The sequence below is a fragment of the Dermacentor variabilis genome, chromosome 11 (assembly GCF_050947875.1).
Source record: "Dermacentor variabilis isolate Ectoservices chromosome 11, ASM5094787v1, whole genome shotgun sequence".
NCBI lineage: Eukaryota > Metazoa > Arthropoda > Arachnida > Ixodida > Ixodidae > Dermacentor > Dermacentor variabilis.
In genome coordinates, this window is record NC_134578.1 from 21,832,501 (window position 1) to 21,859,679 (window position 27,179).

Genomic DNA, 27,179 nt, shown 5'->3' on the forward strand with positions numbered 1-27,179 from the left:
CCGAAACTCCGAGCACGAGGTCGCGGGCTCGAGTGCCGCATTTCGATGGGGGGCGAAATGCAACAACACTTGAGTGTTCATATATATATAGGTGCACGTTATAAAGTACCCCAAGTGGTTCGAAAATACTGCGGAGCCCCTTCCACTGCGGCCTCCTTCATCTCCCACTCTGCAGTTTCACTTATTTTCATTTTATTCGTTTGTTCCATTTTTTTTTTGCACAATACAAGGTATTGCCCGCAGGTCGGGATAAGAGAAGGAGATAAACCACCCGACGAGCTCCTGTTCGCGCTGGGCGCATAAGCAAGAGTGCTCACGCCACAAACTAAAAATAAAAACAAATTACGAACGTGACAAAGTAGTTCTGTCGCACAATTTCAAAATTACATAGTGATGATGATGTTGAGAATAATAATACTAATAATAATTTTGGACTTTAAACCTTAAAACCTAACTTTCGTCTTCAGTTGAAGTGCTCAGTTAAGTCACAGCGTTTGTCAACGTCTGCTTTCGACTTATGTCATCGTTTCGAGTACAGCGCTGTTACGTCTCGAATTACGGATAGACTATAGAAGTCTCTTATTGTTTCGTGCATAGATGAGCGGCCTCTCCGGAGAAGGACCAAGGCGGGCCTCGAGCCTCAGCGTCCCTAATACTGCACGCTTTTACTGAGCTGGCGGCAACCAGCGAGGCGTTAAACGTGAAATATGTGATGTGTTCGGCGCGGTGGCGCTTTAATTCGGTCGCTGCTTGGGGAATTCCTAGTCTTGCGTCGCCGCGTTGTCGGGCGCGGCTTGGAATTAGCAATAGTCCTGGAAGGCAAACCGAAGTAACGTCAAGAAAAAGGAAATAAAAATAGAAGAAAACCAAATAGGGGGAGGTAGGAGAGACATAGAAGTAATTTACGTAGCCTCGTTGTTATCGGCCTAAAACACATTTATCTTCTTATTTCATTCTTCTCTTTCTTTCTTTCTTTTTGATGCCGCATCGAAAGGCAGAGTTGCACAATTGGGGCATTGCATCACTTATTCGCCCTGTATATATATATACATATGTAGAGAACACTCGGCGATGTCAACATACGCGTGCTCTAGACATGCGTGAAAGACAAATGGCGGCACCGCTTTGACACGTGATGTTGCGATAGCGCAAGAGGAGGCGCAACTACTGTGCATACTGCGCAGGAGCGCGGCAAAGGGCTGGGAAAGTTCATTTCGGCAGGCGGGGGCCCGGTGCCTTAAGGTAAAAAAAGATATGGGGTTTTACGTTCCAGAACCACTTTCTGATTATGAGGCGCACCGTAGTGGAGGACCCCGGAAATTTCGACCACCTGCGGTTCTTTAACGTGTACCTCAATCTAAGTTATGTATGTATATATATACAGGGCGAATAAGTGATGCAATTCCCCAGTTGTGTGTTTTTCAATGGGTACCTGGCCATTGTGGAATCAGTGGCAATGATTCCGCCGATAACGCTGCTCGCACAGCACATCATGAAGAGCACAGCGTTCCAATTCCGCTTTCGAGGACAGACGCCGCAAGGCAGCTTCGACACCTGGCGCGCAGTCTCACACTGACCGAGTGGAACTCGCCAAACTTACGACTTACACGACTGCATCGACTAAACCCCTCCCTGCAACTCCGACCTCCACTCGGACTTCCTCGACGTGAAGCTACGCTTCTCTGTCGCCTTTGGTTAGGAGTTGCCTTCACAAAGGCATACTCTACATTAATTGAAGTGACTGACAGTGGAGCATGCGAGGTCTGTGCCACGGAAGAAAACATCGACCACCTGCTGTGCCACTGTCCACGATACACCCCTGAGAGACAAGAACTTGCCAAAGCTTTTCAAAAACTAGACAATCGGCCGCTTTCTGTGCAGGTGCTGCGGGAACACCGCCCCCATCGCCCGTCGGCCCTTAAAGCGGTGAAGGCACTTTTGTGCTTCTTAAGGACGACGGGCTTGGCCGACCATCTGTGACTATTAATGCGATTTCTGTAAGGCCACACACGTCAGCGAACTCACCGCAATTTCCTTCTTTCCTTCCCTCCTCTCTCTCCCTGTTATCCCCTTTTCCCATTCCCCCGGTGTAGGGTAGCCAATCGGACGTTATTCTGGTTAACCTCCCTGCCTTCTACTTATCTCTTTCCCTCCTCCCTCCTCAATCTAAGTAGACGGGGGTTCTCGCATTTCACCCCCATCGAAATGTGGCCGCCGTGGCCGGGATTCGATCTCGCGACCTCGTGCTCAATGGCCCAACACCCTAGCCACTGAGCAACCGCGGCGGGTTGTGCGCCAGATAACTGAAACCATTTTCACACTTACATGCACCTTCAGTTGACCGGCCATCCAGTTGGGAACGCCCTTACTTGCATCTATCAAATAATGTAAAGAAGCTTCGTATTTTTCTTGTTCTTTTCTTTAGTAAGCAGACTGCACGCACGCACGCACGCACGCACGCACGCACACACACACACACACACACATACTGTATTTTACAGTCTTCATAAACGTGAAAATATTCGCCATTCGATTCGTTTCCAAAATTTAACTATTCGAACCAACGTTTGCTGGGATTCAAGCGTCTAACTTCATACTGCGACCAACTGCGATAAGTTCTTACCCGTATGATAGTAGTGGTATACCTTGATTTTTTAAAGCGGAAGCTATACTGGCCGCGAACTTGCGATTTCGCCGTGGCGGTGCTCTGAGGAGGCGCATGACGTCACACCGCATGAGTGGAGGCGAACGCAACAACGAGGAACGCGGTGTGACGAGGAACCACGTTCTTCGTCGTTGCGTTCGCCTCCGCTCGCTTCGTCAGCTGCGTCGCATGCCTGATAACATGCCGGAGGATTGAAAAGGAGAGCTCGCGTGCGCCGCAACCACAGTTGAGGCGGCAGTATGGACGGCGACAATGCCGATAAGCACGAGGAGGCCTGGAATCGACATCGGAACGAGATGAAGAGGAAACGAATCGCCCAGGAAACAGACGAACCGCGCGCCGAAGTACTGGCTAAACGCCGCAACATAGCTAGACAACCAGACTAACCTGGACTTGCAATCAATATTAACAAAGGCTAACCATACAATGCCTTAGCTTTCGCTACGTATATCCTGGAATAGCTGAGCTAAACCACTGCCAATTTTTTTACACGTCCCCTCCCCCTTATCAGATTTCATGACTTGGTTTTAATATAGTCCAAAGCTCCCAGTTTCGTGCCACCACCTCCTCTTTTAAAAGAAGCGGCATGCGCACAGATTGTTACCTGAAGGCGTCCCTGCGCATTAACCGGAGCTAGGAAAGCGAGGGTGTAAAGATGATGATTCCTGGCAGGCCTAGTTTATTCCACCATCGTACGCGTTCCGACCGACGTATGTGGAACGGCCTTCGTGGGCAGTGACCGCGATTTGAGGGTACAGCTCTTGAGGCATGCTCGAAAGGGCTTGCATCGATCTTGCATTAAGTAAGCACGAGTTACACGACCAAGGTCCCCGTTCATTTGGCAGCTGAATTGCATTCCGCAAGCAGACTATAAAAAGGAACTGATAGGACTCTTTCGATTTTATTTGTTTAATAACAGATCACGTGCAAATCGGAAGAAGGGCTTCATAGACGAAATTTATATCTCAAGATTATTTGTCTAGAGAAGGCAAGCCGACAGAGCTTGGGTACTCGAGTTATGTACACACTAAAGAATCAGGTGACGTTTTCCTCAATTTTAACGGTGTAGTTTAGTCATATTAAGGCTGCTCGAAAAGTATATCACGTACAGCAGGCTCACTGTAGCGTGGATGCGCCCCTAGTGCTCTAAAATAAGCCTACTTGCTTCAGCCTCTGGCGGTCCGAGCCCGATTAAACGCAGGCTTCTGCGTAGCACGTTCCTTGAAGTGACGAGTTAATCTTGGCAAGGTCCTCGTTCCGAAAACAAAATGCGAATCAGCCGGGAAATCGTCTGTAGTCGCTGCCTTAACTGAGCGGTGGACCGGTTTGTTAGAGGCTGCACGATACAGTATGCGAACGTTAAGGATAAAGATCAGGTGAAAGTGACAAGTCCGAGTTCTCCGACGCGGCCACACCCCGCCTGCCTATCTAGTTTCTTCGTAATTTATTTACATGTTTCGAGACTCCACGCTACGCTGACCTTGGCCGTGATTGCTGGCATACCTATACACCCAACGAATCCCACGCAAGCCTATTTGACCTCCGAGCGCTCCGAGCGGAGGAAACCATGTTGGCTAACTCTGCTCTGTCCTTCTGTCCTTGAGGCGACCGCGTCACCGTTCGTATATGCACAGATGGATTTGATTTACCTAGCGCTATACGCAGTGTTTAAGCTCCTGCTATATCCGTCTCGTTGAGAACAGGGTGCTGAATGAAATGGGATAAAGCTGAATTTCCGTTTAGTTTCGTGTGTGATACAAGCTTGCATTACCACAATGAAAACGCTTCGTACCTAGGATATCCAAATCTTGTCTCAATGTACAAGCGTGGTTTCAGAGACAAATAGGACATCCGTCGAACACCCAGTTTTGAATATCCTACCAGGGACGCCCGCAGTATATTGTATCTGGACCTTGTATCTGGATATTGTATCTGGACCACAGTGGCTTTGCTGTTCAGTTTCCTCTCGACAGAAATATGTTTTCTGACGTGTGTTTGAACTATGGCCTGAAGCAATCATGTATGCAGCTAACTCATGTGTATATATATCATGCGCACCGTGTCAATTCTGACACAAAATTTACTTTAAACTTCACTTAGTTCAAGCTGAAACCTGTAGCTTACGGAAGGCGTAGGAAAATAAATATCACACTGCACTTCCACGCATACATGCGCACGCGACATACATGGTCGTCCTGCGTGGGCGTTCTCCGCATGACAGAAAAAACAAACAGTTTCATCTGTCACACAGTGTCCGCTGCAAATGTAACGTTCATTGCAGTAAACAGTTCAAAAGGCTCTAAAGTGTCCATGCAATGCATTCAGTATTGCTCGAACACTTCAGATGTGCTGTCCTTCACGAATGTGCAAGGATTATTCGGAGGACACCGAAAGCTTGGCCAAACGGTCGAGCGAGCTACGTCCGTTATGCGTGTTGAGCACGTGCCAAGGATATCCACATTCTTGCACTAAGATGCAGTATATCAAGTGGACGTCACTGCGGTCACTGGTGTAGAAGAAAAAGCGGCAATGAGGCATCTAGACTATAGCTCTCACCGCCTGTCACGTGGGCAATTTGCTGGCGAAGACTCATAGCAGCGGCGGGTAACAGAAATTGTGCGATGGTCGCGAGCAAGCTGATAGAATAACTAGATAATTAAGTTTTACAAATTAGCTTTCTAATGAACAATTCGAGCCGTAGTGTTACAACTGCCGGCTAGAAGCCGGTTGGTACATTGACGGCATGTTCGCATATGAGTCATGCAGGCTAGCACTAGTTTCAGTTAGGACATATTCTTTCTTCTTTTTACGCTGGAAATGGAACCACATTGACAGACACTCCAAATAGAGATTTATTTCGATTGCCCTACAGGATTTCGTCGAGGACAACAACTCAATTCATTTACTTTAATTCGTGTATGTAGATGCCGTTGCGAACGATGCTAACTGGGCTTGGTCAAGGCTTATTTGAGCAATACGACATCTGCACATGTGTATATGCTACCGTTTTTATTGCGAAGTGTTTAATGTTCCATTACTTTGCGCGTATGCATGAGGAACGTCTCCGTGTTTCGTTGTAGTTCTTTGTTTTGATTTCTTTTTTTGTCTAGGCACGTAGTGTGTTCTTATACCATTCTGGAGTGGCAGTTATTCATTATGTGGGGAGACTGGCACCGTTGATTTCTAAACAATTTTTTTTTCATAGCCGTCTCTAAGGTATTCAATCATCCTGTTGTTCTACCATTAACAGAAGCTGCCTGGGTCGTTAAAGTTTGCGTTTCAGAACGGAATCGTAAGCGTGCTTTGAAAGGTCAGAACACTCCTGGTTATTAAAGAAGCAGGAGATCGAAACAGTCTGACCTTTGAGAAACATTCTTCGTATCTGTCTCGTGGCTTTGCAAAATGAAGTGCTATTTACATACCGCGGTTGGGATTATAAGGAACGGCGACTAGCGGGCGCCAAAGGTTACCTTTTATCTGAGTCGTCCGGAAATGCTGCACGCCGCTTGATAACAACGTGTGTTTTGCGTTGACAGCGTCATTTTTGCCCGACAAAGTAAAAAGAAAAGAACAGTATCGTATTGTACGAGTGCCTCAGACGGCGCCAAAAAATATACGTAAATTAACACTGAACACTAAAAGAAAAACAGAAAAAGAAAGAACAAATTCTCAACGTAACGTTTCCGCCTTCACGCCTAACCTCACGCCTCGGTCAATTGTGCTTTGTTTTGTGCACTCCTTTGGCTTTGCTGTCCAGCCACTTTCCCACCATAGATTGGGTTGGGAGGGGGAGGGGGAATTTGGGAGCAGAACGACAGTTTGTCTGGCTTCTCACACAGTGAATTGGCCCTTCATCCCCCCCCCCCCCCCACCTCCACCAAAGCTTATGTATACGCTCTCTCAAGATGTGTGTTATCGTTTAGTTGCCTAATTCTTCGTTTTGAACGCTTGCCTTCACTTCCCTTGATATTTTGTTGGGTGCTATTTTCTATCAGCCCCGTGTGGCCAATTGCCCTCACCGGTACGAGCCATGTTTAGAGGCAGCGACGACAGCATTTCCAGACGACGCTGCGCGCTCGTACCCTACGTCGCCATGGCAAACGGTGTATACGTATAGTGCTGCCATCCCGCAGCTTACTTGTTTCTCGTAAATACATTGCGGCCCGAGCGTGCAGGTGTTAGCACACGATGGTGCAGGTGTTGGAACGTTCATAGAACGTCGCTTTCGTACGTGGTAACAGCCAGAGAAGCCGGTTCCGGAGCAGACGGCGCTTCTTGTCGTCTGGTCGTGCGCTCGCATGATTCACCGCACGACTGACTCGCGCCGAACGACCGCGCAGACGGCCTTTTGATTAAGCCATGCATCAGGACGTCTTTTTGCGTGTTCAGTGCGGGTAACACTGAAAGAGAACGCGCCTAATTGGCCCTTCCTCTGGTTTGGCGTCGGCTGTCTGAACATGAGTTAATGGTGTTCGCAAGTCGTACTCTGTCATTTCTGTATTGCCTCTTGTAAGCCTACGGTCCTGCCTTACTTGTCTTGTTCTTAGTTTATTTCTTGTTACTAGTGCATGTCTTGTCTTTGTGTGTTTCTTGTCGGCGAACCTATGATATTCTAGTAGACAATGTGTGAGCTGTTTGGTTAGTTCATTCCGATTTTTCTTTTCTAGTTTAGAACTTGAATATTTTAGGTCTAATTAGAGCGCAGCAGGCTCTTTAGTGGACAAATTTCCAGTTTTCTTCCTGCTAATAAACAACAAAAGATCGGCTCTCGTAAAAGGTAAACTCAGACTTAAGTTATAAGAATGATAATAAAAAGGAATATGAACAGAAGAAGAAACTTCCCCGGAGATCTCTGTTTCATTCAATCAGCTTAGCAATATCTTTTAGTCACTGGGATTAATAATGAAACAAAGCGCACTGCTATTTTCTTGGATATCTCTCCACAGGGTCATAGCGGCTAAAAGCGTCATAGCGGCTAAACATGTCGAAGAACAACAACGACAAGATTAGGGAAACAAAATAATGATGCTGAGGTTGGTTCCGATCGGAAGTTTGTTAGGCTCTATCTCTAAATGTGACCCGAGGTACAGGCTATGTACTTGGTGTTTAAATACCACACAAGCCTCGGTTCGAGGCTTAATGAAAAAAATATTGATCGGTAAGCACTTAATACGGTGCACACACAAGAGAAAGATTAATGAAAGACAGGAAGGTTAACCAGGACTGAGTCCGGTTTGCTACAGGCACCGAAGGAAGGGAAAAGGGGAGGGAAAGATTAAGAGAAGAGCAAGTTCACTGTGGACATCACCGATGTAGTAGAATATTTCTGTTCTATACATAGTATGCATGTACGTCATTCAACGATACTCCGCGACTTCCGGTTTACAGCAGCGCCATCTTGGGGAACCTATAAGCCTATGCGGCCGCCTGTTGATAAGGTACCCCAAGATGGCGGAAGCAGACGACAGCAGCGGATGTGACGTCACGTGCATGCTATGTATATCGCAGACAGTCATCAGTCCGGATCACAGACCTCGACATAAATTTCGAAGTGCCCACATACCTTCGCTTGCTTTAAAATAACAGGTATCTAACAGTGTCTAATAATATCTACTTCTTCCAATACGAATAGTAACTATCGAATACTGAATCGAATATCAAATGTCCAAGCGCAGACGCATACATATACAGCAATAATAATAATTGTTGTAGAACTACGCGTACAGTACTGACTTCCGCAAGAACGACAGCTACCTATGAGGGACAACAGATTAGTTTTGAACCAAAGATCACTAACTGTCATTAAAAAAGCTACACGAATAGCCTGTCAGTAACTTATGATCCTGGTTGCAAAAAATATTTGCAGAAACATATGGCTGCTATTTGACCAACTGTAAAAGATAACCGGTAAATAAATGGCTGCAGGAAAAAAAATACTAGCTGTAGAAAAATAATAAAAATGGTGCTGACGGACTTGCATGCCGTGGAGACACATGTAAAAGGGCCGGTTACAAGGAAAAGATGAGAGGTTGTAGGGTAAAATATAAGACTGCTACGGGACTAGGCTGCCAATAACAAAAAATGGCACGGTACAAGAAAGCGGTTGTCATGTAGACTTCCCCCGCGAAACGAAAAACAAAGCTTAGTTTACTGATTTTATTCCTGGATTGCTCAGAAGACTGCCGTTGACTACCGATAATTTACGATACTAAGTTTAGAATACGGAGAGCAGTAACCAGACGTGACACATTCTGTTTCAAATATTCGAAAACAGCCAATCGAATCCTTTTCGAATACGATTAGATAGTGTACAGTATTTGATTCGTATTATAAACTTCGGACATTCGCCCACCCCTAATTTATATTTTTTGCCCTGAGCGTATCTTGGATTGACTATTCAAGTCAGGTTAAACGCCAATGCGTTATTCATTAACGTTTTCCAAATTTGCTGATTAGTTTAAAATGATGGCTTTGTGAAAGTGTACAGCTATGTGAACAAAGTGTGTGTGCCTCTGCTGCTGTCTTTGCCAGTATGGGGGCGAAGGAATCCCTCAAGCCATCCTTGAATGGCTTTTCCCTTTGCCTCCCATCATATGTATATGTAATAAACCATCAATCAATCAATCAATCAATCAATCAATCAATCAATCAATCAATCAATCAATCAATCAATCAATCAATCAATCAATCAATCAATCAATCAATCAATCAATCAATCAGCTGAAATAGCGAGGTGAAAGCCGGGCGAACGTGTTCGTTAGAAATGATTTGTGCTACCGAGCGATAATCTTTCATTTGCGTTCGCGCTGTTCGGTGGACAGTTTGCATGGTACATCCCTTCATTTTGCGCACATTTCTCAGAATAGTGTTAATATATACCAGATGTCTTCAAACAATCTTAACAAAATTTTCGAGAATTGCTTGCGGCAGATAGCTGATTTCTCCCCCGTGAGCTTCATTATCGAAAGGGGCGGACATTGCCAGCACGAGAAGTCTAAACGCACAATTAAATATATATAAAGAAGTCTTAGCTGAATAGCTTTCACAACTAACCATCTTGGTGCGCAAATTTGAATTACGAATAGGAACTGATGTGCTTGTATCGCATATCTAGTTGAAGGAATTTCAAGGCTGGCAACAGTATTGAGACATGGGGAACTTGAAATGCCCGACAAAGTGCACCGGTGTTCTATATAGATGCGTCCTACGCTGCTTACGGATGCATTTTCTTAAGTGAAGCGACCGTACATTGTGCGGCAAGTTTTCTTGCACTTTTCTTAAAACTGCTACTAGTCTTGAAATTCATTCCAAGTGCACCTGCTTTGTGCACACTCAACGGCTTCAAGTCACCAATCGCACTGTGTGCGGCCGATTTCTTTTAAAAGTTAAATGATGAATTTTTTTTATTTTTTATTGATATGATATAAGGAGATGCTGATGCACAAGTTAAGGAGCCGGCTACTCCTTAGCTCTTGAATACAACATACAGGCTTCAAGATTACATATCAAATAACCTTTTCACACAAGCACCAGGACTTACCACGCAATGTTTTCACAGGAAGACTATGACGTAAGAAACACATGGTACATACAATATGCAAGGTAAATGTCCCCACAGTTAGGTAGAAAAAAGTATCAAGAATACATACGCCACTGTCGACTAATAACGCAGTCTCTAGTCAGCGGGTGGTACAAACATCGTGTAAATGCATTATCATCTATAGTCACAAGAGAACAGTCCAAACAGAGTTCACAAACACATGTATATATAACGCGACACTGAAATGAAAGGAACAATAAAAGCGTTAATAATGTCCAACAATACCGCCGTCTTCAAGAAAGGTCTTTGGAGCTTTTATAGCACTTTTCTGCAAAGACGTTGTTGGCCAAGGGCCCAACAGTTTCTTTAAACTGAGAGGTCTGCGGTCTAATTTAATTAGGGTTGATTTAAGTCGGCATCTTGCTGTGTCGGGATGTGGGTAATCTAGGAGGAGGTGATACATATCTTCATCTACAAATCCACAGTCACATTTGGGGGTTTCCGCACGGCCAATTCTGTGTAAGAAATGCTTTTTGTAGGCAGTGCCTGGCCTGAATCGATGAATAATGGTTTCAATAGTTCTGTCTAATGACAATGAAAATTTGAATTCAATAAACGGGTCAATATGGTATAAGTCCGAGCTCTTAGAATTCTGGTCAAAACAAGTGTTTCTAGACATTTTGAAAGACCTTGTCCTAATAATGCAGCCTAATTCATTCTTTTATATTGGGAGCGGAACCGCATCATCTTTGAGGTGTACTTGTCGTGCAGCTTCATCGGCTGCTGTGTTGTAAGGAATGTTATAATGCACTGGTATCCACTGGAATGCTATTGCATGTTTCGCTTCGCTTGCCTTTGTGAGGTTTTTAAGTGTTTCGTATATGATACTATCACTGAATGTTTTCCCTTTTGTGCTGCAGAGTGATGTTAGAGCAGCCTGTGAATTGCTGTAAATTACCCATTTTTGCGCATCTCTTACTGACAATATAAATTCTATCGCGCACAGGATTGCGAACAGTTCAGCCGTTGTGGACGAATTTGCACGAGCTAACTTAAATGATTCTTGTTTGTTGAGGTGCGTTATAATGAATGATGAAGTTGAATAGGTTGCTGTACTTGAGCCATTTGTATAGACGTGCGTGTATCCTGAATACCGCATATATATCTGGTAAAGTGCTAGTTGTTAAGTAGCTTGAATGAACATGTCTCTTTCTCTGAGTATCCCGTCTACTGACAACTCGATTTTCGGAAGTGTAAGCAGCCATGGAGGATATTCGACGTCTGAGTTCCAAAATTCATTTCCTGGCAATATGTGAATATTTTCTCGAATTTCTATATGAACATAACTTCTATCTCGTTTCATTAAGCCTAGACCCAATGGGTTTCTTTTATGCTGTGTTTGAAGACGGAAATAATGTCGGCATGTTTCTGTAGTTCGCATAACTTGAAATGATGACTGGCGAGCCTCAGCTATTACAAGATAGCTAGAAGTCGCTCGTGCAACTCCTAGACATATGCGTAGACCTCTAGCTAAAAGTCTTTGAAGTCGCTCTTCTGACGTGTGGGAAAGTCCGTGTAAGATGGGTGCGGAATACGCAATTTTTCGTCGTATTGATGCATTGTAAACAGTCAGCATGGACGATACTGATCCGCCCCATGATGTGCCTGCAAGCCTGCGAAGTGCAGTCACTATGGCATTGACCTCGTTTTCGAGTTTTTTTAAGTGGGGTGCCCAGGTTAGCTGCCTATCAAGTATTATTCCAAGAAATCGATGCTGTGCGACAATCATTAGAGGGTGTCCTTCCAGACTAAGAGTAAAATTTTTAAACTGCCTCCGAGTGAAGGGCAATACAGCTGTTTTTGCGTAGGATAAAACCCTTCCTGTCTGTCTCAAAAATTGGTTAACGATATTTATGCCGTCTTGCAATTGATTTGGTAAACATTTGGCTGTAATTTTTCATGTAACTCATGTTCAGCTATTCGACTAATTTAACTAAAGCGGCAGAGCTGCGCTATCCGCCCTTATATTATATTGATGAATTGATAAATTTTATTGACAAATATAGTGATAAAGACATTGCGCACTACATATTCTAGACAGGATGCAATTGCTGTCCTTTTTTCACCCCCTCCTTCCTTTTTCTTCTCGCCGACTTTTCATTTCATTGCCTTCTCTCTTAAGCAGCAGTTCAAAGTTGAGCTCTACGTACATAGCAATAATTTTTACCTCGTTTAGTTTATGTGCGCTTTCCACAACCTAGAAACTATATTAGTATATTGATGCCCAATTCATTTCCGCAGGATAACGTACGTGCGCTTGTCCTTACGGCATTTCTTCACTGACAGCACAATCTGAAAATACCATAAATGCACAAGACTGAATTCCTAGAAAAGAGAGAGAGAGAGTAGTGTAGTTCACGTAAAGGTTTAGATATGATTACATAATGACGCGGTCAATTTCAAGTTGACAATGTTGCAATGTCTGAACGTTCGCAATGAAATGTCGTTTAAACGAGGTGTTCAACGCAAAATAAACTTTTCGTTCTGCTTCCTTTTTTTTAGATCTCATATCATATAACAAAGCGGTTATAGTCGATGACGTACATGATTCCAGGCTAAAGATTATGCGGAGTAAGTTGCCTGAAGGACGTGCATGCAGGGTTAAGCGGAATAAAAGTTTTGTTTACGAGCTCTTTTATAAATACGTGGAAACGGAAAAAAGATATTTCTTCTGGGTACAAACTACACCAATATTAATAATTTTTTGTTGCATTTAAAGTAAAATGTTCACATCTGTATACGGACCCTGGGAAGCAGATTTGTTTTTTTTTTCGTGTAAGGCATCAAATTTTCGAAGTGAGCTATCGAAGAGTCGAGGCCACAGATCAAGAATTTCCTGCCAGCAGTTGGCAGAATTTAGTTTTATTCTCCTAACTACAACACATTTATCGAGATGAGTTGGGTGCATATGGTTATCTAATCTCCACCCTTCCGCGTTTTATACGCATTTGGACAGATGAGTCGGAGTTTGGCCTGGGTTATAGCTTCCTCTTAAGTGGTGCTTCACGCGAAAACAGAGTGCAACTGCAACAGATGTCAAGAGTATTGTGATCGAAACATTCGCACCCGTTGCGTGCTTAGACGCTGCTAGAAAGCCGCTACGATGAATTATTTCTACTGCAGATTTTCATCCCGACTAGTGTTTGCGAATTCCACGATCTCTTTCCCGAGTGCAGAAAAATCGATTGTGTATCGTCGTATCGACTTCAGACAAGGAATCGAATCTACACAGCGCCTATACAAAGTGTCAAACACCACTCTGCGTTCGTTATCCTCGTTTTATCGGACAACAGGAGCAAAGTCTGGCAGAAAGACAGTTGATAAAAGAAAACAACAACGGAATACGAAAACAGAGTGCCAGTGTTGAAATGAGCTTCTTCAGCAATACCGTGTCATGTCGCAGGTTTACAGGCAGCATCACTGGAGAGCACTTGATTGTTCGATTTGAAGGCTGCAAAACAGACGGCCACGAAGAGTCTGACAGGCGAGTTTGTTATCTTAAATTGGAAAGAAGAAGCTGATATGCTCGCGCACAATTTTCTGTGCCAATGAAATTAAAGCTACGGAGTGAAAGCGCACCCACGTGAGGGCGCTTCTGAAGAAATAGTCGTCACATTATCGCACACGCTACTTCTAGATGGGAAATCGAAAAAGCGAGCACCTCATTTGCAACAGCAGAATAAGGCAAAACACGCCACTGTGAGTGTTGAAGTTGACCTATATTTTGAGACTTGTCCCTTTCGCGTCTGGTCAAACGAGAAACCGCCACACCTGGAAGCTGCGTCGATTCCCACCGGCGTCTGTTTCCGAGAAACTAAGAGCGCTGCCAAGCCCTGTCGGGCTACTTGGCGCAGTAACATGTACATGTGCCCGAAGCTCCACCTTCGTAGCTTTTCTTTCATTTCCACAGAAAGTAGTCCGTTAGTCTACGCCTGCTCCGTCTACTTGACAATTTCTTTGTGGTCGTCTGTTCTGCGTTGAGTCCTAGCAATTTACTCTAACACACAGATAAGCAAAGCAACTTCTTGTTCTTGCCAGCGGAGGTTTCAGAACAAACAACTTCTGGGGTTTTGCGTTCCTAAATCCACGATATGATTACGAGAGACGCCGCACTGGGCTACACCGGACTAATTTTCACCACCTGGAGTTCCCTAATGTGCGCACAAAAAGTGCATGGTATACACGAGCGTTCTTGCATTTCAGGCACCAGGCGGCCGTCTTCAGGCGCCAGTGGTGCGTCTGAGAGGTGGTAAGGTCCCTAGATTGTTTTATCTAGGGGCCTTACGACGTGCTGGCGAACAGCAGCGCGAACGGCAGAAGTCAAAGCACTTGCATGTGAAGCAGACGACGAGACGAAAGCGCCCACGGTGCTTCTAGTGATTTCGCACTGCGGGTTTGAAGGCCTGGCGTACCGGAAAACGCATGCTCGTGTGTCTGCCTTTGAGAAAGGTCGCCACTTGTACCAGGCAAGTCGCATTCATGGCACCTGGTAATATATAAAGCAGAAAACCAGTGAGAATTTCGATGCAAATGCATCCTGCCAACAGAGCTCACCGCGGTAAGCTAAGACGTGGAGCTCCACCATTTATATTCCAGATGTTATTTTGCTGTGTACGTTAACATTGACGTGTACTTAATCATATAAATAGGGGAAGAGGACAAAAAATGCATAGAATAAAATGTGTAAAATACATATCATGGGGTGTGTATGATGCGGCCGCTATGTGTTTGCCATTGGGTATGTGCCCCAGGAGGCAACGGGCATCTGCCGTTCTTCAATGAATCTTTCTTGACGTTAGCTTGGGTCGCTGCAAGCATCACAACCTCACACCTCGATGGTGACGTTCAAGTGATGCGATATTTCTTGCCGATGAGGGCGACGTTGATGTTGTAGGCTTTATTTTTTGGGCTTTCTTGCCGGCGCGTTCTTGCCAAATATGACCTCCAACATCGTGCTTGGGCTCTTTAAGGGCTCTGCACTGGATATACTGCGCTAAGGGTCTTTCGCAGCTACCGAGGCTGCGCACGAATAATGTTATGATTTTCTCGTGAATCATACCATGACGAAGTATTTGTCAGAAGACTACAAAGATTGCCAGAGTAACTCCTGTGGTTATGAGCGATAACGCATAGGCTTGCACGTCTATCGTTCGGCTCCAATGGCGCTCCAATAGAGGTAGCGCATGTTTCCACATTGACACCCTGATGCACCACACACCGTAGCATAGAGAATATGACCCAAGTAAGGTCGAGCACCTCGTCATAGAACGCAATGACTTGTTCTTGTATGAGCTGGTGCGCTGCGCGGCGTTTACAATGGAGTGACCTGTATAACGAAGGAGTGCGGACGCCCCACGCACTTCGTCATAAGGGCGTGCGACTATATTGCACTTCAGGCACACCTCAGGCACGTATACGTCACTGCCCACACAGCACGAGCTAGAACACTTGTGTGCGCTCTCGCTTTCTTTCGGCCACTAGCATTAATAGATAGCTTTAGAATTGGGGACACAAGACTATGGGTCTTGTTCGATACGCTGTTCTTGGATTTAGAAGAGAACAGAGTTTGATAATTGGGCCAAACGCAGACCGCTCTGCGATCGAGTGATAGGGACGCAGCAGTGGGGAAAATAAAGAGGTGCTCAAAAGAAAAAAAAAAGGAAAGCTTTTACTACAAGTGAAAACGAACAGAATGCATTTCGAGCGAAAAGGGGAAGCAATAAACTGTAATAAGCGTAATCACTGTGTTAGTAATACGAATTAGGTACGCTGTTTTTAACCCAAGACTGCTTGGGGACCCGCGCTACTTTCCGATTTTTTGAATTTGTAGCGCAAAGCTACACTACGCGAGTTGGAGCCGAGTTTCGCGGTCGTGTGCGCCTGCCATACTGCGCATGCGTAGGCCTCGCCACCGCCGACTGCGGCGCATTCCAGAGGTGTGACGTCACAGTCTCCGCAGACGCGCCGGCGCCGTGTGTGTCAGCTGCTGCATTTAAGGCCTAAACAGGCACGTAACCAGGATTTTTTTTCGGGGGGGGGCAATCCGAGGTAACTTCTATGCAAATGAGGGAGAGGCGGTGTAGGTTTACTAGTACAAATGTGAATAACGTCCATGATTCGCCATAAAAACGCGTAAACCCACAAAAGAGAAATGAACTAAGTGCATGGTGCGCCCTCCTCGCATGCGCGAGGAGGGCGCACCGTGCGTATAATTTTGCGGGAGAGACGGTTGATGCAGCGTGCTCGACATGGAGGTTAAGGAGAGTCGAGCCGCTGCTAGTCGGCGCGAAAGACTGGAAAATTAACCAAACATAACCGCGCCTTTACGCTACGTATATCCTGGCATAGCTGAGCTAAGTCACTGCCAGTTTTTCGGTCAACCCGAACGCAACAAACCAAGACTGTGGCATATGTAATGCGCATGCGCATTTGCGGTCCACAATTTTCTTGGGTCCTCAATTCTAAAACTTTGTAATGACTTTCTTCCTTGCGTCACGATCGGGAGCGTCTCAGTTTGTCCCAGTCTCACTTCTTGGCAGCTAAAGCATTGGGACGCTGTGTTAGAGCTGCGCACCTGCCTTCGGAATTTGATCTCATTCCCCAGTGCTTTCCTCGCAGTTTCGAAGACGCTAGGAAGAGGCTGCGAGGCATTTTACAGCCTTCGGATTTAACACAGGTTGTACCGTTTCTTTCCGGAGTAAAAAAAAAATTCGCCGGCAATTAAGATACACCCTAATGCCAAATCTATACGCGTTTTCATTCTGCGATATATTGGCTGGCCCGGACAATCTGTCTCGTGCGGCACATTGCAAACGGAGCGAAGTGTGGTGCGACTGCCTCGCTAAACGAGAGATCCCGAGAGGCAGCGCGTGGTTCACGCGTGGGCGCGATTCACAGAAGCCGCCGCAGACAAACTTCCGCTTCATGCAGCGCTTTGTTTCCATGTATGGTATCGGCGGAAGCTATCTCCGCATGCCATCGGTGAACAGACGACGGCGCGCTTCTCTGTCGCCATCTGGTAGTAGCGGTCGCCGTCGCAGGGCCCGTCTTACGTGGCACTAAGCTTTTCTTCTCACGTTTTCTACATACCATCCTCCTCCGCTTTCCGCCTCATGCTTCCGCTGCAGAGTCCTCCCCCGCTTTCCTCCTCGCGCTGTCGTCGCTATCGCCTTCTTACAAGCCCCACTGCGGTCCGCGCTCGCTCTTTCACCGAAAGATCTGATCAAGAAACGCCATTGTATGAAAGCCTCTAACCCTACAGCTAGAATAGAACTGGCAGAACTTTCGAAGTTAATCAACAAGCTTAAGACAGCAGACATAAGGAAGTATAATATGGATAGAATTGAACATGCTCTCAGGAACGGAGGAAGCCTAAAAGCAGTGAAGAAGAAACTAGGAATTGGCAAGAATCAGATGTATACGTTAAGAGACAAAGCCGGCAATATCATTACCAATATGGATGAGATAGTGGAAGTGGCTGAGGAGTTCTATAGAGATTTTTACAGTACCAGTGGCACCCACGACGATAATAGAAGAGATAATAGTCTAGAGGAATTCGAAATCCCACAGGTAACGCCGGAAGAAGTAAAAAAAGCCTTGGGAGCTATGCAAAGGGGGAGGCATCTGGGGAGGATCAGGTAACAGCAGATTTGTTGAAGGATGGTGGGCAGATTGTTCTAGAGAAACTGGCCACCCTGTATAAGCAATGCCTCATGACTTCGAGCGTACCGGAATCTTGGAAAATTGCTAACATAATCCTAATCCATAAGAAAGGGTACGCCAAAGACTTGAAAAATTATAGACCGATCAGCTTACTGTCCGTTGCCTACAAAGTATTTACTAAGGTAATTGCAAAGAGAATCAGGAACACCTTAGACTTCCGTCAACCAAAGGACCAGGCAGGATTCCGTAAAGGCTACTCAAGAATAGACCATATTCACACTATCAATCAGGTGATAGAAAAATGTGCGGAATATAACCAACCTTTATATATAGCTTTCATTGATTACGAGAAAGCGTTTGATTCAGTCGAAACCTCAGCAGTCATGGAGGCATTGCGGAATCAGGGTGTAGACGAGCCGTATGTAAAAATACTGAAAGATATCTCTAGCGGCTCCACAGCCACCGTAGTCCTCCATAAAGAAAGCAACAAAATTTCAATAAAGAAAGGCGTCAGACAGGGAGATACGATCTCACCAATGCTATTCACAGCGTGTTTACAGGAGGTATTCCGAGACCTGGATTGGGAAGAATTGGGGATAAGAATTATAGGAGAATACCTTAGTAACTTGCGATTCGCTGATGATATTGCCTTGCTTAGTAACTCAGGGGACCAACTGCAATGCATGGTCACTGACCTGGAGAGGCAAAGCCGGAGGGTGGGCCTAAAAATTAATCTGTAGAAAACTAAAGTAATGTTTAACAGTCTCGGAAGAGAACAGCAGTTTACGATAGGTAGTGAGGCACTGGAAGTGGTTAGGGAATATATCTACTTAGGACAGGTAGTGACTGCGGATCCGGATCATCAGAATAAAATAATCAGAAGAATAAGAATGGGCTGGGGTGCCTTTGGCAGGCATTCTCAGATCATGAACGGCAGGTTACCATTATCCCTCAAGAGAAAAGTTTATAACAGCTGTGTCTTACCAGTACTCACGTACGGTGCAGAAACTTGGAGGCTTACGAAAAGGGTTCTACTTAAATTGAGGACGACGCAACGAGCTATGGAAAGAAGAATGATAGGTGTAACTTTAAGGGAGAAGAAAAGAACAGATTGGGTGAGGGAACAAACGCAAGTTAATGATATCTTAGTTGAAATCAAGAAAAATAAATGGGCATGGGCAGGACACGTAATGAGGAGGGATGATAACCGATGGTCATTAAGAGTTAGAGTGGATTCCAAGGGAAGGGAAGCGTAGCAGAGGGCGGCAGAAAGTTAGGTGGGCGGATGAGATTAAGAAGTTTGCAGGGACAACATGGCCACAATTAGTACATGACCGGGGTAGTTGGAGAAGTATGGGAGAGGCCTTTGCCCTGCAGTGGGCGTAACCAGGCTGATGATGATGATGATGATGATGTGTTCGTTCGCTCAGTTACGCCGATGCCGACGCTCAACGAAGGAACGGGCTCCTAAGAGCTGAGCTCTAAAATTATGATGAAAAAAAAATGGTGACGTATGTCTCCCTTTTTTTGTTTCTTGAGCTGCTTGGCCGTTCGCACATGTGTCTGTAAGTTCCCGCTTTCTGTCCGTTGTTGTTGTTGATGATGATGAAATAGACTTCCTTTAAAAATTGTTGTAAATATTTTTATTTTTGTAATGCTTCGCCGTTCTTAATGTCTTAGAAGCTTGCCCAATCTACGGTGGTGTTCCCTTTCAAACAGCTTAGCGCGACGAGAGCCATCGGTGGCGGCAAGTGTTAGTGCACTGGTAGGTTTGCGTTCGCCGTCGATGCACAGCAAACAGTCATGTGCTGGGCACAGCTGGAGTTGGGAAGCGCGAGGAAGGGAAGTATACCATATGTAATGAAGCTGTTAAAGAAAGGAAGACTGACGGACTGATAAGACGGCGAAATTGCGACTACAGATCTGAGTGTTCGCCTTCGTATCCCAAGCTCCGAGACGTTACAGCTGCGGAGGCTAAGACAGGCATTTCCCGTGGGACACGAATCTCTTGCGTACGAACTGCTCCTTTATCGACGTTTGAACTACTAGACCACAGCAAGGTAGCGTCGGAAATATACAGTGCTCTGCGATTGAAACGCAATTCTCGGAGCACGCGGCTACCACCGTCTTCTCATTTTTTTTTAGCCACAGGTGAGCTCTAAATGAGCGCTGTGGGACCAGTTGCAGCTACAATGCGTCACAAAGGTTCTCGTTCTCACTGTATGCCACGATGCATCAGCTCGGTGGCCCCAGCGCTTACAGTAGGTGAAACAAGCGCCGGCGACAACGCCCTTCGATTATCGCGCTTCAAATGCTGAGCGCATTAGGCACTGTTGCCTAAAGGCCGCGCCTATCCAGTCTTTCCGCCGTTCCATCTGGTGAGGTCGCAGTGAAAAACGATCGAAGCAAACGGCCTAACCAGGTTCAGTCATGTTTTAGTAACTGTTGGTGAAACGAAAAACGCACCATGTTTGATCAGATTCGGTTTCGCGTGGCGTTTCGCCAAACGCCAAACAGAAAAAAAAGGTAAGGCCTGTTCCGCGCAGTGAAAGCTGTCAAAATAGCGAAGCTGGTGGTTGTTTTCTCAGATTTGGACTCGTGTTTAGCGCGATTTTTTCGGAAGTCTTTTATCTCGTTGCCGTCGTTTTGTCGGCGTTTTCTGGATTGCGCACACTTTGCAGTCGCGTGAGGTTGTGATCAAACCACAGTCTATCACACACCTTGCAGCTGTGGCCGCACTCACGGTCGGGGAATTCTCTCTTGAACCGTCCATCGGCGCCCTCCGTAAGAGGAATCTCTCTGCGTCGATGTCTTTACTCGGCCTCCTACTCTCGAAGATGGGGGTTGGCTTGCCTCCGCTTGGCTTGCGCGGCCCGTTGTCTATCCACGGCGGTAGCGGCTTCCCCCCGCTGGCGCTTTGCTTGCGCTTCTCGCTCTCGAAGCTCGAGATTTGCGCGACGTCGGCGCTGCCGCTCTCGTGCGAGCGGAATCTATGGGGCGAAAGGGCGAGCGCCGGCGGAACACCTGCTCCTATACCCCTCTCCTCCCCCCTGCCCCCTGCCTGGCACCGCACAACGGACGGCCAAGGCTCGACTTAGAACAGCTCCGCTGTTAAAAGTGACGGAACATATGAAATCAACGTAGCTGGCGGCAGCGCCTGCTGAGCCCGGCCAGGCCGTCGCGTTCCATTAGAGTTCGTGGTGCCGCCGCACGAAGGCACCACCGGTCCAAACACATCCCGCGCCCGGTGCAATACATCCTTCGCGGCCGGGATCGAACCTGCGACCTTTTTGCTCAGCAGTGCAACGTCACAGACATTGAGCTACCGCAGGGCGCAGGAGTATCCCGGTCCAGTTGGGAATTGAAAACGCGTGTGCCGGTTATACGCTGTGTGCGTTCCGAGACTGAGTCCAGAGGGAACGGTGACGTATGCGTAATTTCATATTAAAGAACAATTGAAGAAAAAAGTCCATGCTCAAGCAAAGGAGAACGCACGTCAACGGATAAAAAGAAAGGCGCTGGTCCACCAAACAGATTCTGCTTGTGCCTGGGCTTTTGCGTTCTCGATTCGAATTTCAATCAAATCGCCCAAGTGTCTGCCATGTTGCTCTATATCCAGGTGATCCAGGCCAGGTGATCGCCAAATCTAAGGTAGTTCTATGGATTATCAGTGGTACACGGTACGTGATGGTATCGGTATACCGGCCTGACACGCACGCACGCGCGCAAGTACATAAAAAAAAACGCGCCCGCACACAGGCACACACATGCGCGCACACAAAACACACGCACGCACATACGCACACACACAGGTGCACGCACTTATGCGCTAGTGTCCCTCAGGCTAGAAATAGGGTCACATCGCACACAAAAAAGAAACATGCATGATTTACTGCTACACTGCTTGTTGACAAGCCATTACAAGGCAACCGGTGCACTTTCTGTAGCGGTCACTTTCTCCTTTTAGTCTTTGACCTTCGAGTTGAACGAACTCCGATAACACGCGGGGTATAGGAAGAAAAAAAAAGCGTTAAAGAAAACCTGAGGCAGAAAGGCCGACTGCCGTGCACTTCTTTATTTATAGATGGCCACGTGTGGAGTAACGCAGCTGCTAGCTGTCAGGCCACCGACTTGGTGGTGTGTGTACGTTTTAGTCCTCATATGCGGAGCTGTGCCGTTCGTCGACCACCCATTTACCAAAGCTGGTTACCGAATTAGAGCCGCCGTGCCCTTGCGTCAATGCATGGTTCACGAGCAAATAAATATTGTAACTTTGGGTTCGTCGCGAGTGCAGCCCGAAATCATGCGATTCTATATATATGCACATGCATTTCCAATTATATCGTTGTGGATTACTGCGACGCATTCGTGGTTGTCTGAGTTCTCTGCTTGTGTTGTGTATCTGTGACATGCACTAGTGAGTACCAGTTCGTTGTTCACCTTAACCGTCTGAAGTAGCATGCTATGGGCCTGCAGTTCGCTTCCAATTTACGAGGTGAGGGTGGAATTGTGCGTTGGTATTTTTTTTTGTTGCATTATTTGTTTGGCGGACCACTGAATACACAGCACACTTGTGTATTACTGAATAGCGTAAACTAAAGATTGTCAACTAGTTGTGGCATTTGAGAAAGAAAAAATAATAATAAAAAAATAAACGTAGCCGCTAAATCTCTCAGTGTTGTTATAATAAAAACGCAGCCTATTGTACACAACAAGAGGGGCAGCCACTTTCTTTTCCGTTTTTGACACTGCTTTCCAGCATATTTCGTTAAACGGCGGCCATCTTGCAGACTATTGATGACCGTGTACACAGAACTCAGTTTCACGTTATGAGTGATGTAGTTGTACAACCTTCTTCATAGGCTCCTTTTATTAACCGCTGTTCTGAAAGCTACGTAAAGCTTTGTATAATATTGCAGATGGTAGAACACCATTTGTCTATTTTGAGAGCGTTCTAAAATTTATTCTCATATGCTAGTGTGACCAACGAGATAAAAATAGATATTTTCCTCCGGGATAGCGAAGGTTAGTTGAGTGCATTATCTATGTTATCGATGTTTTGCTGTAGGACCACCTCTGTAATACTTTTTTGTGTGTAACGACTAGGATTCTGAGATAGGTAGAAAGAAGTAGTAGTTAGCAGGCTGACTGTTTCACGTATAGGCAATTAAAATTAGTTATATTATGGGGTTCTACGTGCCAAAAACACTTTCTGATTATGAGGCACGCCATATTGAAGGACTCCGGGAGTTTCAACCACCTGGAGTTCTTTAACGTGCACTTAAATCTAAGTACACGGGTGTTTTCGCATTTCGCCCCCATCGAAATGAGGCCGCCGTGGGTATAGGCAATTGAAGCGTGTCGACGTTGATTGTTTGTTACTTCGCGAGCCCGTGTGAGTGATGTGTGTTTTTGGCAGATGCGGAGGTAGTGCAATGACCCGGACCACCCGCAATCACCTTCACAGGTGAACTCTTGCGCATGTCCGACAGAGGTAACTCCAAATGTCCATCACCTCGTGGGGGAATGTGAAGGACTGCAATACATTTCGGGACAGGTATCGGCCTAAGGAGGTGACATCGTTTGAAGACTCGCTCCAACCATGGAACAACGACAAAGAGGCACCGAACCCACTACGGAGCTTCGCGTGTGAAGCTTCCTTAGCGAGTCATACCCGCGGCCTCCTTCCCCTTACCCACTTCCCCAAGTATCCCTCGAACCATCGTGCAAATTATCCTCCCGCTCTTTCTGTGTATGTATGCCTTTTATTTCCTTATCTCATCATGCCTGTTCCGTCTGTCTACTTACAATCATTTGTTGTCGAAAACGAGCGACGAAAGTTGTCTACATTGCCGATATAAGCAGAATGAATCAAATCAACCAATCGATCGACTCACCTTACCGAAGACAGGCAAGGCCAGTTCGGAGGAAGAATATGGGGATGGTCCTAACAGAACTCGCGTCCGCTAATGACCACGCCGCAAACCCGCTGGAGTGTCAATCCAAGAGCACAGCAACACCAAAAGAGTGCAGCTGCACACCGGCGACGCACTTCTGCCAACAGCTGCGAGAACGCATGCTGTCGGTGCTAGCGGGAACTAGGGAAAATCGCAGAGACCGTTTTGTGATCCAACTTTCCCTATTTGTAGAGTTGATAGCCAACCTCGGGGAACGAAAGTCTCTAAGCGCTCTTGCTTTAGTACCTAGCTCTCGAGAGTTGAGAATAAAGAGTGCCCAGGCAAGGAATTCCCGCGTAGTTTCAAACGCAGAACGGCCTCGTTTCCTACTGCGACCGTTTGCCGCACCAGCCTAGCCTAAAACGAAGCGTATAAATCTCTGAAACGCTATAGTTCGATGACGGGAAATGAATCACGAGGTTCGTAATTTCAGCAACAGGCCAGAAACAGAAAAGTGGGAACTGCTTTAGTAGCTATATGGGCACTGGAATTGTAGTATTTTCGAATCAAATCGAATAGAAATATTCCAGAGAAATGGCCTTCGAGCATTCAAATATCGAACATTTGCGCAGTCCCAAACAAAGAAATTTAACGTTTTTGGGACTTCGGATCAACTGAGGATCGTTGTAGGCACGAAACAACTGCTTTAAGTTGTGCGACGCGTCATGACGATTACAGCGATGAAACAACGGTACAGCAATTCACCAGATGTAAGTATAGGGTGTTGTGTTCATTAAAAGAGAGGTGTGCGATGCTACAGCACCGCTCATTGAGTCGAAAGGGTGCAGTTGTGGGGATACCAGTTGAATAAAGCGACGTGTCTCCTGACAACGATTTCGTATGCAAGGAGGGAAATGTCAACGCACTCTTATGGAATGATTGCAGCTTTCCGAGCAGAGCTCCATTTATTTTATTTACGCATCCTTGCTGTCCTAATACACGGCGACAATCACAGGAGCGGGTGCAGCTTAATATAACTCAAACAAAATAACAAGAAAACATTCGGCATATTTCGACAATTCCTGCGTGCGTTGCGCACAATGTGATTGGTTTATTACACAGTCTAAACAATTAGAGAATCCACAATAACAACACCAAAGAAAGGCAACAAAGAACGTAGCTAGACGCTCCGCGCACCAGGTTGTCATAAGGCGATTCCCGCAATCAATCATTTCAGCTACTTAGGGTTAATGGTTAACGGCTAGGAAGAAAACATAAAGCAATTTAGAAAAGGCATAGACGAAGTGATATTCAACGTTTGCGTGTGCGACCAAGTGGCTCAGGCTGAAGGGCTGATGGACGCAAATCAGTGTATAAATATTATTCGGATTGTTAACGATCTTGACAGGAGAGAAAATTCGCTCAAGCCTTACCCTGCGTTCTAGTGCGTCAAGCAATAGGTTGCTTCCATAAACTCGGCGCTAGAGAGTTTAGTAGTAGTGTTGACAAATAAAGATATACACGTTATTGCTCCTTTCGAGCTCTCTTGAGTTTAGTAATGGCATAGGCACTGCTCAGCGATCATACAACTGAGGCCAGTTGCAAGTTAGGTCGGACTAAAGAGGCGTAGACCGCAAGCTTGCCACTGATGCGTATAGCTCCTCCTAACATTCTCTTAAAATAGCCCAATTTTCTGAAAGCCTTAGCACAAAGTAAGTCGAAGTGCTTGTGGAAGCTCAGGTGAGAGGAAAAGGTCACACCGAGGTGACGAAATTCACCTCCCTCCCGCATGGTTTACGCGATGACAGTCACGGGGACGCGATAAACGCAGCAGGGGAGGCATTCTGTAGGAGTCCCCCTAGTGGACATGTCCATTTCGTCTGCTGTTGAGGTTCTGATTGGCTGGGCCGGACGGCGTATCCGCAGCAAGCAGCCGCCACAGTCAATCAGCACTTCAGCAGCAGGCGAAATGGACGTGCCCACTAGGGGGACTCTTAACCTCCTCAGGAGTTATCTGCTCCGTGAATTGGTCTTAGAGCATCGAGCATTAGAACATCGCACGCTTCATGCGAAGACGTGGGACCGTTCCCCGCCAGCGGCAAGTTGTTTTTTCATCCACTTTCATTGACGTTCAATTTATCGTTTCTTTAATTCAACTATTAAGTATAATTAATTTCCCTTATGTTGTCCTTGGTGTCTTTGTTTGTTGGCTTCTCACGGTGTGCGTTTGTCCCATGTCTCTGCGAATCAGTCGCGTCCGTCGTGAAATAGGATCACTCGAAATAGCTCGAAATCATTCGCCACTCCAATAAGTGCCGTCTGCCGTATTCGATCAGAATCGAATATTTGGCAATTTAATAGAGGGAATTCTCGAATTCTCGAATCGAGCAGCACGGAATATTCCTATTCATATTCGAAACTTCGTATATTCGCAAGCTTCTAGTTTTTTTCTTTTTATTTCATGCAAGTGTTCTATAGCTTGCAATCATCCCTACTTCCTTAGAAGTCGCCCTCGCTCTTTATCAAAACTTTTACAGCGCCGGACAGTTGGTGGGTTTTAGCCGTTCCGTAAATATTACCGCAGCCTGTCACCGAGTGTCTGTATTTTTCACGCCGTACCGACCGCTTTAGCAACCGTAGCTCGAATTTGTTGTTGCTTTATTACCTTCACCTTTGCACTATCATTGTGCTCCCACGATCTATTTAATTATTCAAGGGAGAAAGATACGATTCTTACCGCCATCTTGTGTACATATATCCGGTGCCATAAGAGCCTGCCTTTGGCTCCAGCACAATGACAATCATGAAAAATCAAGTTATCAGAATCAAATAAGTAAATTTTAAAAATCAGTGATTACACTATCTGCAACCGCGGTGTCTACATTCTTTTCCTATGTTTTACTTTTATACATTTTATTGTTTTATAGCTTCGAAAATTTTTTGACACTGGCGACGCGTTTCACTCCTTTTGCGTGTAAACTAATTCTTTAAATCGCCCTTAGGTGGCACCGAGCACAGCAGTGTTTCACCGAGCCAGTACATGATAGCGATATGAACGGACGGATAGCGTGTGCTTGTGTGCACGTGCGTATGCAGTACCATGGCCTCTGAGATTGCGCACGCTGTCAGCGCGGGCAATCTCGGAGGCCATGGTTGTACTTACGTGCGTACGAGTGAGTTCGTGCATGGATGCTGCTTCCTTGCAGTTGGGCCTCCGAAGAATTCAATTTTTTTTTATTCTCACGCATATTATATCGCCGTGATATGTCAATACTTCCTGTTGTAAAACAGTAAACGTCATTTCCGTGCACAACTACAAGGAAGGGAACTATGAAATAAAAAGGTTGCTGCGAAA

General features: G+C 45.9%; 1 long non-coding RNA gene across 1 annotated transcript in view; it reads right to left on the reverse strand.

Annotated features, from left to right (window-relative positions):
- LOC142564707 (uncharacterized) overlaps window positions 1-23,963 on the reverse strand; it is a 28,696-nt gene extending 4,733 nt beyond the window's left edge. Inside the window, exons 1-2 of the long non-coding RNA XR_012824659.1 lie at window positions 23,830-23,963; window positions 12,433-12,557 (exon numbers count right to left, since the gene is read on the reverse strand). This is a non-coding gene — a long non-coding RNA (uncharacterized LOC142564707). The remainder of the gene's footprint in view (window positions 1-12,432; window positions 12,558-23,829) is intronic.
- Window positions 23,964-27,179: the final 3,216 nt, after the last annotated feature.